Source organism: Temnothorax longispinosus, chromosome 10 (genome assembly GCF_030848805.1).
Source record: "Temnothorax longispinosus isolate EJ_2023e chromosome 10, Tlon_JGU_v1, whole genome shotgun sequence".
Taxonomy (NCBI): domain Eukaryota; kingdom Metazoa; phylum Arthropoda; class Insecta; order Hymenoptera; family Formicidae; genus Temnothorax; species Temnothorax longispinosus.
In genome coordinates, this window is record NC_092367.1 from 15,854,767 (window position 1) to 15,868,383 (window position 13,617).

Here is a 13,617-nt window from a genome sequence, read left to right on the forward strand (position 1 = left end):
ACGTATTGTGCACAGGGGGTCTATTAGACCCCAGTCACTTAATTGTTTATTACAGACGTACAATTCGTTATTTTGACTCAAACAAAATTGATGGCTATTGTTCAAAGCTTCCAAATTAGGTCTAATAGGTTTCATTAATATCTTGCAACATAAAAGAATTATAAATGATATGTTAACTAAAGAAACCGAAAAATGGACTTTTTTCACTAAAAAATGCATAAAAAATTCAATTTTTAATATTTGTACGTATTGTACATATTAGAAAAACGCGTTTGAAAAAACGCTGGGGTCTATTCGACCCCGTGTGCACAACAAAGGTTAATTGACATAGAGAAGTTATTGATACTTTTATTAGTTTCTTATTTAATCGATGTTTTAAAGAGGCTAAATTAACAAATTTCTTTCGGCGTTCGAAAGAAAAATTGATTTTATAGCTAAGCTCTACTACCGTCACATAAATAACTGAAAGCCACGCATAGAGACCTTCTGACTAATTTCCTGCTAAAGCGGATTAATCACTTGCATCGTCGTAATGCAATATCATTAAGCGTTTCCACGCCCCCTAATTCGTCAGTCTATCTCGCGTCGCAATTAAGAGGAGATTACTTGAATTTTGATAGGCGAGATTGATCGATAAATTGATAGAGCGCAAAATCGAAGCGCAGATGGGATAGAACACTTTTTGAAGGCGTTAACGATTCTCTTGAATTACTCAATCATATACGTGTCACAATGCGAATCTGTCGACAATCGTATTAGTTACGCGTTATGATTTTCGCTCGCGGTTTGCGAGCGCGGAACGTTTCCTCCTTAGCCGGTTACCTCCTCACGTCGATTAGACTGCCGACCTTCGACCTTCGACGAGAAGAGGAACTCGAAGAGCACGGATGTGGCTCATTAACCGAGCATCGCACGAAGTTTCGCGCGATACAAACATCGACGCAATAAATCGTAATCAACGTTCGAGAAAGGATAGGCTTGGGAAGATCGCAATACTTGTGCAACGCCACAGTGTACACATTGTATTCCGACTAGAGTAATCTGACTCTATTCTATTTATAATCGTATATATAAACGTTTATTGAGATAAACATTTTTCGCGGACAATTTTTCAGGAAATTATTCGCGGAATCTAAGATTGCCAGCGTATGCTGGTTCCGTTCGTTTGGAGCATAATAAAGTAATTGTATGTTTAAAGAGAGCTAAACGGTGTATTCGCGCTTCGAAAATATGTGCAACGTACGAAAGTTGTCGAGCGCGGAGGAGGATCTCCCGTGTTTGGAGACTTACCTAATCGAGGGAGGTATCTCGTAAGAAAGGCATTTTAGAGCCTGCGCTAACGTTTCGTGTTAACATTTACACTGATAAATACCGCAAATATTTAATCACGTAGGAGGGATACTTCCATATGTTAGAAGTATACCCGCTGATATTACGGGTTTTATCTTTGCATATTTCTGTTCGCCACTCTAACAATTTTACAAGAAAATTAGACTAATATTTTTCTTCTGAGAGAAAGCTTTTGAGAAAGATAAATTAACTTTTGCAAGTTAAGTTTATGTTTAAAAATTTTGGTTTATATTATATACATACATTTATCTTGCTTTATACAATTTAAAAATGTTTTATGCGAGGATACTATAAGTCTACACACCATCAAATTATTCTATCTTTTTTCTATACTTGCAGCAAAATTGATTGTTTTATCTCTCTAATTATCTCCGTATTTTGAACGCGCTTCTCCCTCTAAAATGTACAAATTGATGAGTATAGGATGACATGGTAAATTACTTTGCATGAATAAACAGCCGCGCGGCGACGTCCAATAATCATCTCGATTATACGAGCGCGAGATTAATCAATTTTATTACACGGCGCGGGCACGATTCGCGTACCGGCGAAGAACCGGCGTCGCCGCAAAGTTACGAGTTGCTTTCAGTGCATCCCGCGAGTTCGGTGCATCCCGACGATGGTGCAAAAAGTGATGGGTGTTTAAACCGGCCCCGGTGCTCTCCCGCGACGATCCCGTAATCGCGCGTGGAAACGCTCGCTCGCATCAGGGTGGCCTGGGCGTAGATCTCGGTGTTGACGCGCGCCAGAACGCATATTTTAATCACCGTCATCTTCGTCGTCGTCGTTGTCGACTAATTCGTTCAATTTCCCGGTTGGATACCCGCGATATCCTGAACAATCCTACCGTCGTTCTCGTACGTACGATGGTATATTTCACCGAACGGCGATTTTTTTATGATTTTATTCGGCTGACCAAGTTCTTGTAATTTTTAGTTATTTATGTTTCTTTTCAGCATTTTCTGGCATACTTAAGAAATAATCAACATTGTTAAGTCGTCTACGATAAGAAAGACTTCGCTGTGTCGCCGTGCTCGTAAAGATAGTTGCGAATTTTTTTTATCGTAACGTGAAATTTTGATTTTGCTCTGTCGTTCGCCGTAGATTAGCGATTTTGCAGTCCGTCTGTGCGAATCTGGGGCGTATATGCGTGAAGATCGGTAATCGTGCGTGGAAAAGTGCATCAGGGTGGGCGCAAGAGCGCACCAACGCACTCGGCTGTCCAAGAGGCGCCGTAAATGCACACTTCTGTCATTGCGTTTTCGTGTACCTTTATCGACATTTTGAATTTTTTTTTAGTATGTGACATAAAACGCATAAAGTGTTATCAAATAATATAGTCAATTTTTAAGCAAAAAGAACGAAATGTTTCTCATGTATTATATACTATTTCATATTTTGTATGTAGAAATTAGGGATTAGGTTCTATTGTAGGGATTGAAAAATGAAAATAATTAGCCATTATACTGAACACTCATTTATTGAAAGATATCATACATAGCAACATTATCGACAACTTTTTGGATTGAAGTTGAATTTGGTATTAATTGTTAAATAACGGTAACATGATTATAATTAAAATATTAATAATCGAGAATATTTCGTAATACGTAAAGTACATGATGGAAGAAAAAGGTTTTCTTTCATCGAGAGACAGAGAGAGAGAAACCCCATAAGAATAATTGCGTAACATCATGGGAGTACTAAGCTTGTAGTGACATATCGGCGCCGCTCAAGCAGATTAATGTCACTCGCAGTGTGCCAACGACTCCCATTCGCCTTCGCGTAGAAATAAGACGACTTTAATACGACAATCGCGAATGCGTTCTCTTGCCCTAATCACTTTCGTCACAGGGATTACGTTTAATTAGACGGAAATTGCATTGCGTCCTTCCGAACGCAAAATCGCGTAATCACATATGTAAATCCAATATGTCACAACAGTTCTATAAATTCAATTAATTTCTTAAAACAAATGAAATGAGCGTAAGACATATACAAAACGCTAAATACAAACGTTTGCATTCAGCTGACATAATGTATATGTTTCTGTCTTTCTCCCCGAACAAATCGCGCGAAAAACGATATAGAGAACAAGATCATCTCCCTTGCATCTCGAGTCTCGAGATGCCGTCGGACGTATCGACCGGAATTCACGCGGGTCGCCGTAGCCGCGATAAAGAAACGTAAGGGACATTTCAATCCGACGGCGTCGCGTTTCTTACCTTCTCGGCCGTCAGGACGTCAACCGCGCGAGACGCGCATGATAAGAGTAATTTACAACGAGATACAGCCAACCCCCTTTAGCTCCTCGTCGGGAAGTTGCCTCTCGCCCACCCTTATTTACTCTTATTTTCGTGCGCTGTAACTCATCGCGCGGGTTTACTTAAACGCGCGCGCGCGCGAGCGAGCGAGCTCGTAACACGCACGCAGACATGCACGCACGCACGCGGATCAAAGGTCTGAAGACGCGTCTTATTCCTGCTCGTTCCCGCGATGATCCTTCGCGATGATGCCTCGCCTAAGCGAGATTGCCTTTGTACCCTTTCAAGCGAAACAACTCGCGCGATACTTGCGCTTCCCAGTCGAGATAAAACTTTTCGTGCGGCGTGGTGCTTCGGGTTATACATACGCGGAACGGACTCGGGGAGGGAAAAAGCGCTTGTAACAATGACGACGTTGTATTCGTAAGGGACTTGCATCGTCGGTTTAGTTTTAAGGATGGATCTAGTTAGTTACGACGAGAATTATTGATGACGATTGTAACAAGAAGATCAGTAGATCACGTTTCAGGATTATAGCACGGACTCTTAACATCAAATTCCACTTATTCTATAGTTATCGTTTGATAGATATCTTAATAATGATGGTTTTGTTTTATTAGTTAGCTTCTACCACGAGGGATCAGCCGTCTTTGTTTTTTTATCTTTGCACATCTATACTCCTATATACTTTAATGTCATCGTCATGCTCGTCTGCTCGTTACAGTCACAGTCTCTTCTTGCCTTTGTCGTGATCTTATTCCGCCGTAAAGTTACCCTGTGTCGTATTTGGTAACGCTATTTTTATCTCCGATAGATCGTCAATCCGGTAAGATCTGCTACAAGAAAGATCTTACGGGAGAGGAAGAGTTCGCAATTAGTCGCAGATCTTTTTACACGAGATTTCTTGAGAAAAATGTTACCGTGTATGTGCATATGGGTAGTCCAATCTCATCGGTTCGTGGAGACCGATATTCAGTTTGCGATGCCCGAAAGAATATCAAAGTCAGATGCACATATATACGGAGTCTCGCACGTATCAGATAATTCACAGCAATTAATTTAGAAATTAATATGCAACTTAGCGTACAATTTATGATTTACATTTGAAAATTCTATACTCGGCGTTCCGGTAGTCGGGGTGATAAACTTCCACGGGTTAATCGTTTATTACCGTATCTCGCGTGTATCAAGGTCTGCCCATCGCGGCTCGTAAATCCACAATTCGTTTCCTACTCATTACAACATCTTCTAGCGTCCTCGTGCCGTGCACGAGGTAGAAGCAAAGCGAATTGAGATCAGCGTCGTTAAATATTTTAACACGAGCAGATGCAACGTCTCAATAATCGCGATTACGATGCCGACATTTGATCGAGTCTAATTAAACGACAGCTCTGTATGATGGCCATCATTTGCGTAGGTGACGCTGCGTGAAAGATCATTTTATTGAAGCTCGCGATTGACATTGACGGACAGAATTACAATCTCTCATGTCGAAAAGTATCCAAGATTTTTTTATATTCTATATTTTATTGGCACGCAGGTTTTATGAGACAATAGCGTCAGATTCTAACAACGTTAATTGCTCGCGATGCACGAAGACTCGGAATCTGCGGTAAAGAAGGGCAATCGAGTCGCATGCATGCACGAAAGTCGTGCAACGAGGTAAAAGAAAAAGAAGATGAGATGCTGGCTCTTCTCTTTTTTTCTCTTCCTCTTTCTTGGCCTCCCCCCCCCCCTCTCTCTCTCTCTCTCTCTCTCTCTCTTTCTCGCCGGCATGAGGTACAATGCATCGCGCCCGCGGCGATGCACCGCTCGCTCGGTCGCGCGCGCGCGGCGGCTTTGAGCTGCATCTTCCGCGCGCCGCGCCGGCCGGAGCGTGTAGGCATATATCTCGCGATATCTTGCCGGCAGTCGCGCGTGTCCGGTCAAACACGAGAAGGCGAACTTCCTTCCTGCTCGTTCCGTTGGCCCACACCGCACGTGGCAGTGCATTCCGCATCACGTTCGCGTTGCAACGCCGCTGTTTACGCTACGTGCCATGCCTTTTCGAATGGTCTCGCCTAGCATCGAGTATACCAGTACAAGAGCCGTAGTCCATACAATTTGCATCGTATCCCGTGTTTATCAGATCAGATCGCAGTGCTCTGCGGCGATAATCATAAATAATAGTTTGCATTAGTTATCGTTTCGCAGATAAGCGCACTTTTCACTGCGGGCGAAGGAATGATTTTTAATCGATATCGTAACGATATCTTGAACGATATCATAAAAAGATTTAGATCGCACAATCGTACACATCGAGAACTAGCGCGATGCACTGTAAAGAAGAAGGAAAGTCTTGCAATTTATCATAAGAATATTAAATATAATATATTGTTTCCCATTATGATGTATGACTTCATACAGATCTATATTAAATCGTCAGTCAAAAAATTAGATACTTTAAATTTTTATTTTAAGAATTTAATGATTTCTGATAAATAGCTTTAAAAAAAATAATTTCTAAAAGTTTAGGATAATAAATAAATACATACATAAATAACTATTTTATTAATTATTATATCTATTTCAAATACGATCTTATGACTTATCAATTTAAATAGCGCACCGAATATTAATGATTTACAAAGCCGGCGAAGTATGAATCGATATATTCTCCAACGTAATAATGCAAATCATTATTCCGCGAATTACATTCGTTGCTTTAAATCTCACGGATATCATATAGCAACGGTATTCCCTACTAAATTCCACATCGCATTATGGTGAAGCCTATACGGTAGTTGACAACTAAATTATGCGGTGCAACCGAGGATTTGTAATAATTGATGAGGTAAGAGTTAATAAAGATGCTGTCACGCGTTTTTCCCTATCTTTGCGGAATGCAGCTCGAATATGGTATCAAGCACAAAACGATCACCGACACGCAAGTCCTTCGGCAAGTAGTGCATATTATCGCAATGCTGAGTTATACTCGTTACATTTCTTCGTTTTATCGCTACATTTTCGGAACCTTTAATTTCCTCGTCTTTTTATTTTTATTCCAATTTTTTAATCTTATCGAAGCCACGTCGGTATCGATGTGCCGGATGTTCCCGGGAATCGCGAGGAACTTCTTTTCGCAGCTCGTTGCGAGCTCCGCGATTTTCTACGGTAATCCGCCTAACAACCCATAGGTAGATTCGTGCAACGCGTCTTTCTCTACGCGATACCGGGGATCGGTTGGGAATCCCGATTGAGGATCGGCCGGCCCGTACGTGGTTATTATTCAATAACAGGTGTAGCGCGAGAGCCCAGCATCATGGGGCCTCTAATCCACCTGCGTGCGAAGCAAACAAAACGGATAGGTGCACCACCGGATCCCGCCGCCGGGCATTACCGGATGGGATACCATACGTGAGTACATAACTACGTCGTTATGCAGCTTGAGCGGTACTCGCTGTTGCCCTCACGAGGGCCCAAGCGTATATGCCCGGGCGTAGGCGGTGCGATCGCGATCGCGATCGGACGGACTTGGGAGGCGCGATAACGAACGCGAACTCTCTCTTGCGTCATTGTTCGCGATAACAACCGGATGGCAATTATACACGCGACGATAATAGATAAGTGACAAAAATAGATTCCGATGAGGAATGGAATGATCCATAATTGCTATAAATATTTAAGGATGAAATTTAAATATACTTTGAGTTAGATAACATTCTGTTATTTTTAACTGCCATGTGTGTCGAAATTTAACACAAAATAGTATTATTTGAACTCCTTTGGTTTAGTTAAATCGACATTGTTAAATTAATGATATATTGAATGAGGAGCAGTGGTACAGACTTATAGAAATGGTTAAAAATGACTCAAATTGAGTATAATTGGTACATTTAAAAAAAATTAGCTTTTAATTTTTTTAATGTTGGGGGGCTAACTTTATACGGGTGAATTTAACAGTGTATATATATGTTATTTAAATGTTAAATTTGCGTTTTTAATAACACCGTAATAGACTACTTGAATAATTATAATTGCTCATTTTCCAGCGAGTCGCCACGTTTATAGCAATTCTCGCAGGTTCCCCTAAATAAAATTGTAAGACAGGCTAGTTGTAACTTAAATCGCCGGTTTTGTATATATGTTAATAACGACTCGGGAGTTACTTTATAGATGCAGGATTGTAATTTCTGCGTGTTTCTCACTGCGCCGAACGACCGAGCCGCCGCGAATAAACGTAATTAAGCGCGCGCAATTAAATACCGTCGCGTATACGCGCGCAGCGTGAGACGCGTTAAAGTAATTTCGCGGTGACGCGGACAGGCAGCGAACTGCTGGTCGGCAATTAATTACCTTATCAGCGATTCGCGCGGTTGATGGAAAATCGAGTCGACTCGCGAGTCCGCCGACGATATCTGATCGTCGCGCAACTGTCGTTATGCGAGCGTTCCCCATTTGTATAAGAAAACCGCATCGGCTCGTCCGTTTGCTCGCCCAGCGACGAGTTGATTTTTGTCGACCGCGGCTACGCGATACACTCGCGGCGATATTTAATAACGTAAGGGCGCTGGCACTTGGAGGAAACTGGGCATTTTTTTTATACCGCGTATCGTAAACGTAATGATTTCGAAACTGATATTATTAGCGGCGAGATAGGCGCCGGTACACTTCAGACGGAAGTAGTTTGCGATGCTATCTTATCTCACTTCCACAGAATTGGCGTCTACAACTCAATATTTCTCCGTTTTATCGGCTTAGCGGGATCGTACGATGTCCTAATGCCGGCCTGAGCTTTAAATCGTTCGTTTGTATTCCGCGAATTTTCCCGGTGCGATCGCGGCACCGAGCAAAAACCAATCGCGCCGATTGCCTTGCGGTATTTAATCGGCCGAACGATTCGCAACGAACCTTGACCCTTCACAATGCAGAAAGTCAGGGGCCCGCGCTCCGTTACGAAGCGGAGAGAGAGGCGGTCGGAGCTCGCGGTGGGAAACGGTAAACGTTTCTGTAGGCGGTCGAGATTGCTGTCTGGTGAATCGCAATTTAGGCAGTGAAAATCCACGGGCGGGAGATAATGCGAAACACGGTGACTCGCGGTAATAACACGGCGCGCGGACAGGTGCGGCATATTGTGGGATTATGAGAAATTACATTTGTATCCTAAGCGCGCGCGTACACTCGCGACCGTGTAATTATCGGGGAATGTTATTCCGCGGGGGGGATACCGCGCTAAACGCGCGGATATTCTCCCGCGATTGACACCGTAATAAGTATTCTATATACATATATACAACGCGCCATCGACTAATGCCTTCTCTTAATTACGTACGTGATTAATTCGCGTGAACATGTGGCTCTCTCCATGAAGCACACAGCCCTCGCTTTATTGGCAGATTTCTAAGCAGACACCAACTAATATCCGTATCATTTGCAGAAGTATCATAATCAAGTATCATAATCGTCCTTTGCTCAATGTAATTCGATACCTCGTGCTACGTTAATTGGTCTATTTGAAAATGCATATAGTAATTCTCTAAAAGGCTCAAGGATAATGCTATTTATTGCACAATTAACGATTAGATCGCACAGAATATTCCCGACCTTAAGGTGCATTACACTCCGAAGCGGTATCATTATCTTCCATCGTATTACACGATGTATCCCGTAATCGCAGCGTATTTCGCGCGCCGGTCTTAAGCAAATCAATAAACGAGACGTAACTTTCCCTGATTACGCGCGTGTGCACAGGATTCATTATCGATATACTTGGGCTTAACTCGCGTCGACGAAATCGATTACGGGGATTTCTTACTCACGCCCTCACCTTTCCGCGCCTATTTCAGCAGACGCGACCTGCGACCCATTAGAATCTTTTTCTTAACTAAAACTGTAATTATTTTCACAGTTTATTTCTTTTCGTAACGCGTATAGTAACCTCCGAAACTTCATTCAGAGAAATTTATAGTTTTATTTTTCACGTGTGTAACGATTTATCAGGCACGAAAGGGTTAAATTATCCCTCGTAAATATAACGTATAAGTTTCAACGCGGCGTACATATAGGTATGTATAAGATCAACGCAATCGCGCCTCTTGTTTTCACACCTTACGGAAATTCGTAGCACAGCCACGTGCAATGGCTCACACATCGGGTTATTTTTCAGGCTTCGATTATCCGTGATCTTCGCGATACACGTACGTATGATTGCCGTAATCCGAAATTATACAGGCACGTTGCGGTCGAAATATCCACATGCAACATGCGCGCATGCATAATCGGCGAGATGCCGCGTGCAATCTGCCGCGGGTACTCCGGGTTGAGAGCGCACCCTCATTAAAAGCTCTCGTTGCACGAATTTCGGAGATTTCCGTTTGCACGGTGCGGCGGGCGGTTCCCTTCGATTCGCTGGGATTTGCCGAAACGGTGAATAATCATCTGTGTTCTCGGAAGACGCGTTCTCGACGCGAATCGAAATCGAGAAAGATCGATCGCGGAGCAATCCCTCTCGTTCGCCCTTTCCAGTCTTCCGGGCCCGGGACGACGACTCGTCCCGTTACGATATAATTAACATAAATTTCAAGATATTCATTATACATTCCGCTCTTCCCCGAAAGTAATGTATGCGTAACGGCAGATGGATTAGTTGTCGCGGTATACGAAGAGATCCGCGCTATACTGATGACTCGCCGCGGCGTACACGTCGCGTCGGGAGGATATATTTTGATAAGAGATAAAACTGCGATCAGGACGTAAGTGTTGCTAAATCAAATTTCAAGAGCCGCGGCAGGAATGCGCGGTGATACTCTGGACCGCCTGGCGTATAAAATTTACGCTGACGCGCGGTGAGGCTTATCGGCGGTTACGTGACTTTCTCGCGAAGTAACACGCAGCCACCCTTAAGCTGCGCGCGCTGCGTGTTAAATTGATTAAAGGGGTCGACACGCGCACGCGTCGCGTCGTAAAAGTGCACCGTGAGTCACGGGTTCAAACGGGCAAGCGCAAAGCAGATCCGATTCCCGCAATTGGGTCACCAGACGCGCAATTGCGCGCGGTAAGGAGCGGTAAAAGACGCCTGCTCGTGCCCAATGCCAATCGCGAGAGCGGTAAAAGACGCATCTCGCGCATCCGAGATGCAATTATTCATCGCGCGTCGTAAATTGCGAGAGAGAGAGGGAGGGAGAGAGAGAGAGAGAGAGAGAGAGAGAGCCGGTGCGTTCTGATGAATATTGACGCCGACAGTTGATCACGACGAAACACGTCGGTAGCAAGTGGCGTCTCGGCGCATAAACGTATAAAACTGGCGAGCGCTTTTAGATTACGGGAATGCTTCCGCCGAAGTGAGGTGTAATTTGTATCAATAAAACACATCAATTAACGAGTGAGGCACACGTGCTTAACTATAAAATACGAATCCGAGATCTAGGAGTTGAAATATATTGCGTGAATTCTTACGAAAGATTGAGGTTTTTGTATCAAGAGATGAATATTTTTAGAAAGAAGTCTAAGCTTGAAACTGTTTACTCGTAAAATACGAGATAATAACAAATCCGTTGCAGACATCGCCTTCTCTCGTTATTCCAGCCTCGAGGATTACGCCATCGGTGGGCCTGGTGTTCAAACTTTCTAACTAATCTAACTTAATCGTCTCTTTCGAACGGTGTGGATTATAGGTATTCTGGCCATTAAACCGGGCTCTCTTCGAATAGCTATTGAATTTATTCATCTCCAGGTGTGATAAATTAATCATCCTTGCATGGCCAGAGCCTTTGAATAAATAAAAGTCAAGGTAAATATTGCTAAAATATTATTCAAACTTGATGGTACCACTGGATCCACGATTACTTAAGAAATCAGCGATATTTGAACCGCGCTTTAATTGGAACCGGTGTTTTTATACACGAGCGTGGAATAGCACCGCAATTTTTTAAATCGCACTCCGGCTGAATGACTGATTCACAGACAACCATCCTTGGCTCGTCGTGACCATTCTGACGTAAGACGCGAGTATATCGGACAGAGAGCGAGGTCGGCCGACGGCTAATAAGCGGCTGAAATTAATTAAGATTAGAAGAAGGGATAAAAGTGCGGCGCGGCAAAATCGTCGAGGCGCTGCAGGATCGCGCCGTGTTATACCGCGTATCGCACGAAAATGATGACGCGTAACGATACGGAGAGCGTAGAATTCCTACGTAGAACACCGACGTAGAGGACAGATAGGATATTTTCGCAGGATAAAGTACGGGAATCGGTCAATTACGAATGATGCATTGCCGATACTTCGATAATTACGGCGCCGCACCGCCGCCATCGCCATCGCGGCTAGACTCGACTTGGATTGCGCGCGATTCATTTTAATTCAATCATATCTGGGAGCGAGCTTCCAGATGCCACGGGATATATTTAACGCCCGCGTAGTAATACCGAAATACGCCTCTTTTCACGTTGAGCGAGAACTATTCGTCCAAGGCCACGGGCAAGGAACATTCCCGGGCGATGATACTGAAACATCGTAGCTCGTAGTTTCAGAATGACGTTTCTTGTGGCAAGTGGCTAAGGAGAGATGCGTAAAATACTTAAATATCAAAGATTATAATAATTTATGGAGAAGTTAATGTTCCGTGCTCCGAGAGTTTACTTGCGCGTCTTTCCGCGAATTTATATGCTTTCCGTACTCGCTGTATATCCTCCACTTTAGTGTCATTTCGCGGGATTAAATCTGCATCCGAATATCACGAATCGACATACTTGCATTGAAATTATGCTAAGTTGGAGAATTTCCCTTTTCTTCGAGGTACTTCAAGTCCCTCGGTTCAGTCGCGACATGCGAGGCCGGGAGAATACAACCAGAACGAACGGGAGTGATAGCGGTGCCAGTCTCGACGACTACTCCGTGAGGAATAATTGTCATCAATTCAGAGATTTCAGCTAAGTCGATCTGACACTTACGAGCACGAATGACGCGGATTATGTCGATCGTCCCTCGCGCACCGATCACTACAGTTTATCGAGCTGATTCCTTATCGTAGCCCGAACGCCACTCTCATATCGGCTGCTCTCGAATTTATTTCCCTTTAATCCCTTTTATAGCAATGCGTCTTTTAAAATCGATTAAAGTCTTGCTCGATTCAAACGTACCTGAGTTACAGAATAAATTATTGAATTTATTATTAAGACAGGAGAGCTGGTTTAGTCAATTTGTTTAACGTGTCATATTTATGAACGTAGAGTGACCTTCCAATCGTTACGAATTGTAATCGAGTTGCAAGAGAGAGAGAGAGAGAGAGAGAGAGAGAGAGAGAGAGAGAGAGGCCGACGATATCCCCGTGCGGCTTCGGGCTGACAAGCGACCGAAAGCGAGAGCGGCCGATATCGCGTGAAGGCGCGTAACACGAGGGGTGAAATCGTTTCCAGGTATTGAATCATATTGAATTACCGGGAATCGCGAGCAAAGAATTCCGCTGCACCTTGTGCGCTGCGCCGCGCCGCGAAATGCTAGAGCTAGATGCTGGACCAGTTATAGCCGGAGCGGAGCGTGTAATCGTGTGCACGCCCGCTGCATTCGTCGTACCGATGAGAGAGAGAGAGAGAGAAGCGACAGAGAGAAAGAAAGGGACCATCACAGAAACACCGTCGTCCGCCTTATATTATAACGCTCGTTACGGCTTTCCCGGGTTACGAGCGTGTAAAAGCTCGCTCGTGGCATTATTGCGTCGACGATGGACGAATGCACTTTAAGGCGCGCGATAATAGTCGGCTCGCGTGTAAGCGCGATTAGAATTGATACATTGATTACGCGCCCCGCTTGTACCGGGTCTGTAATGGGCGCTATAACTCGTCGGAATTCTCGTCCGATCGTAATTCACGTCGCAAATTTGTCTCGCAAAAGTCGACTCGACCTGTTGTCCATATGGTATCTTACATATACTTCGCTCGTCCGTTAAACCATTAAAGTACATGACAATTCATTCATAGGTGAAATGTCACGAGTATTAATAAGCGTCTGTAAATCCAATTTATTCTG

General features: G+C 43.7%; 1 protein-coding gene across 2 annotated transcripts in view; it reads left to right on the plus strand.

Annotated features, from left to right (window-relative positions):
* Wb (wing blister) overlaps positions 1-13,617 on the plus strand; it is a 144,888-nt gene that overhangs the window by 95,461 nt on the left and 35,810 nt on the right. The window lies entirely within an intron of this gene.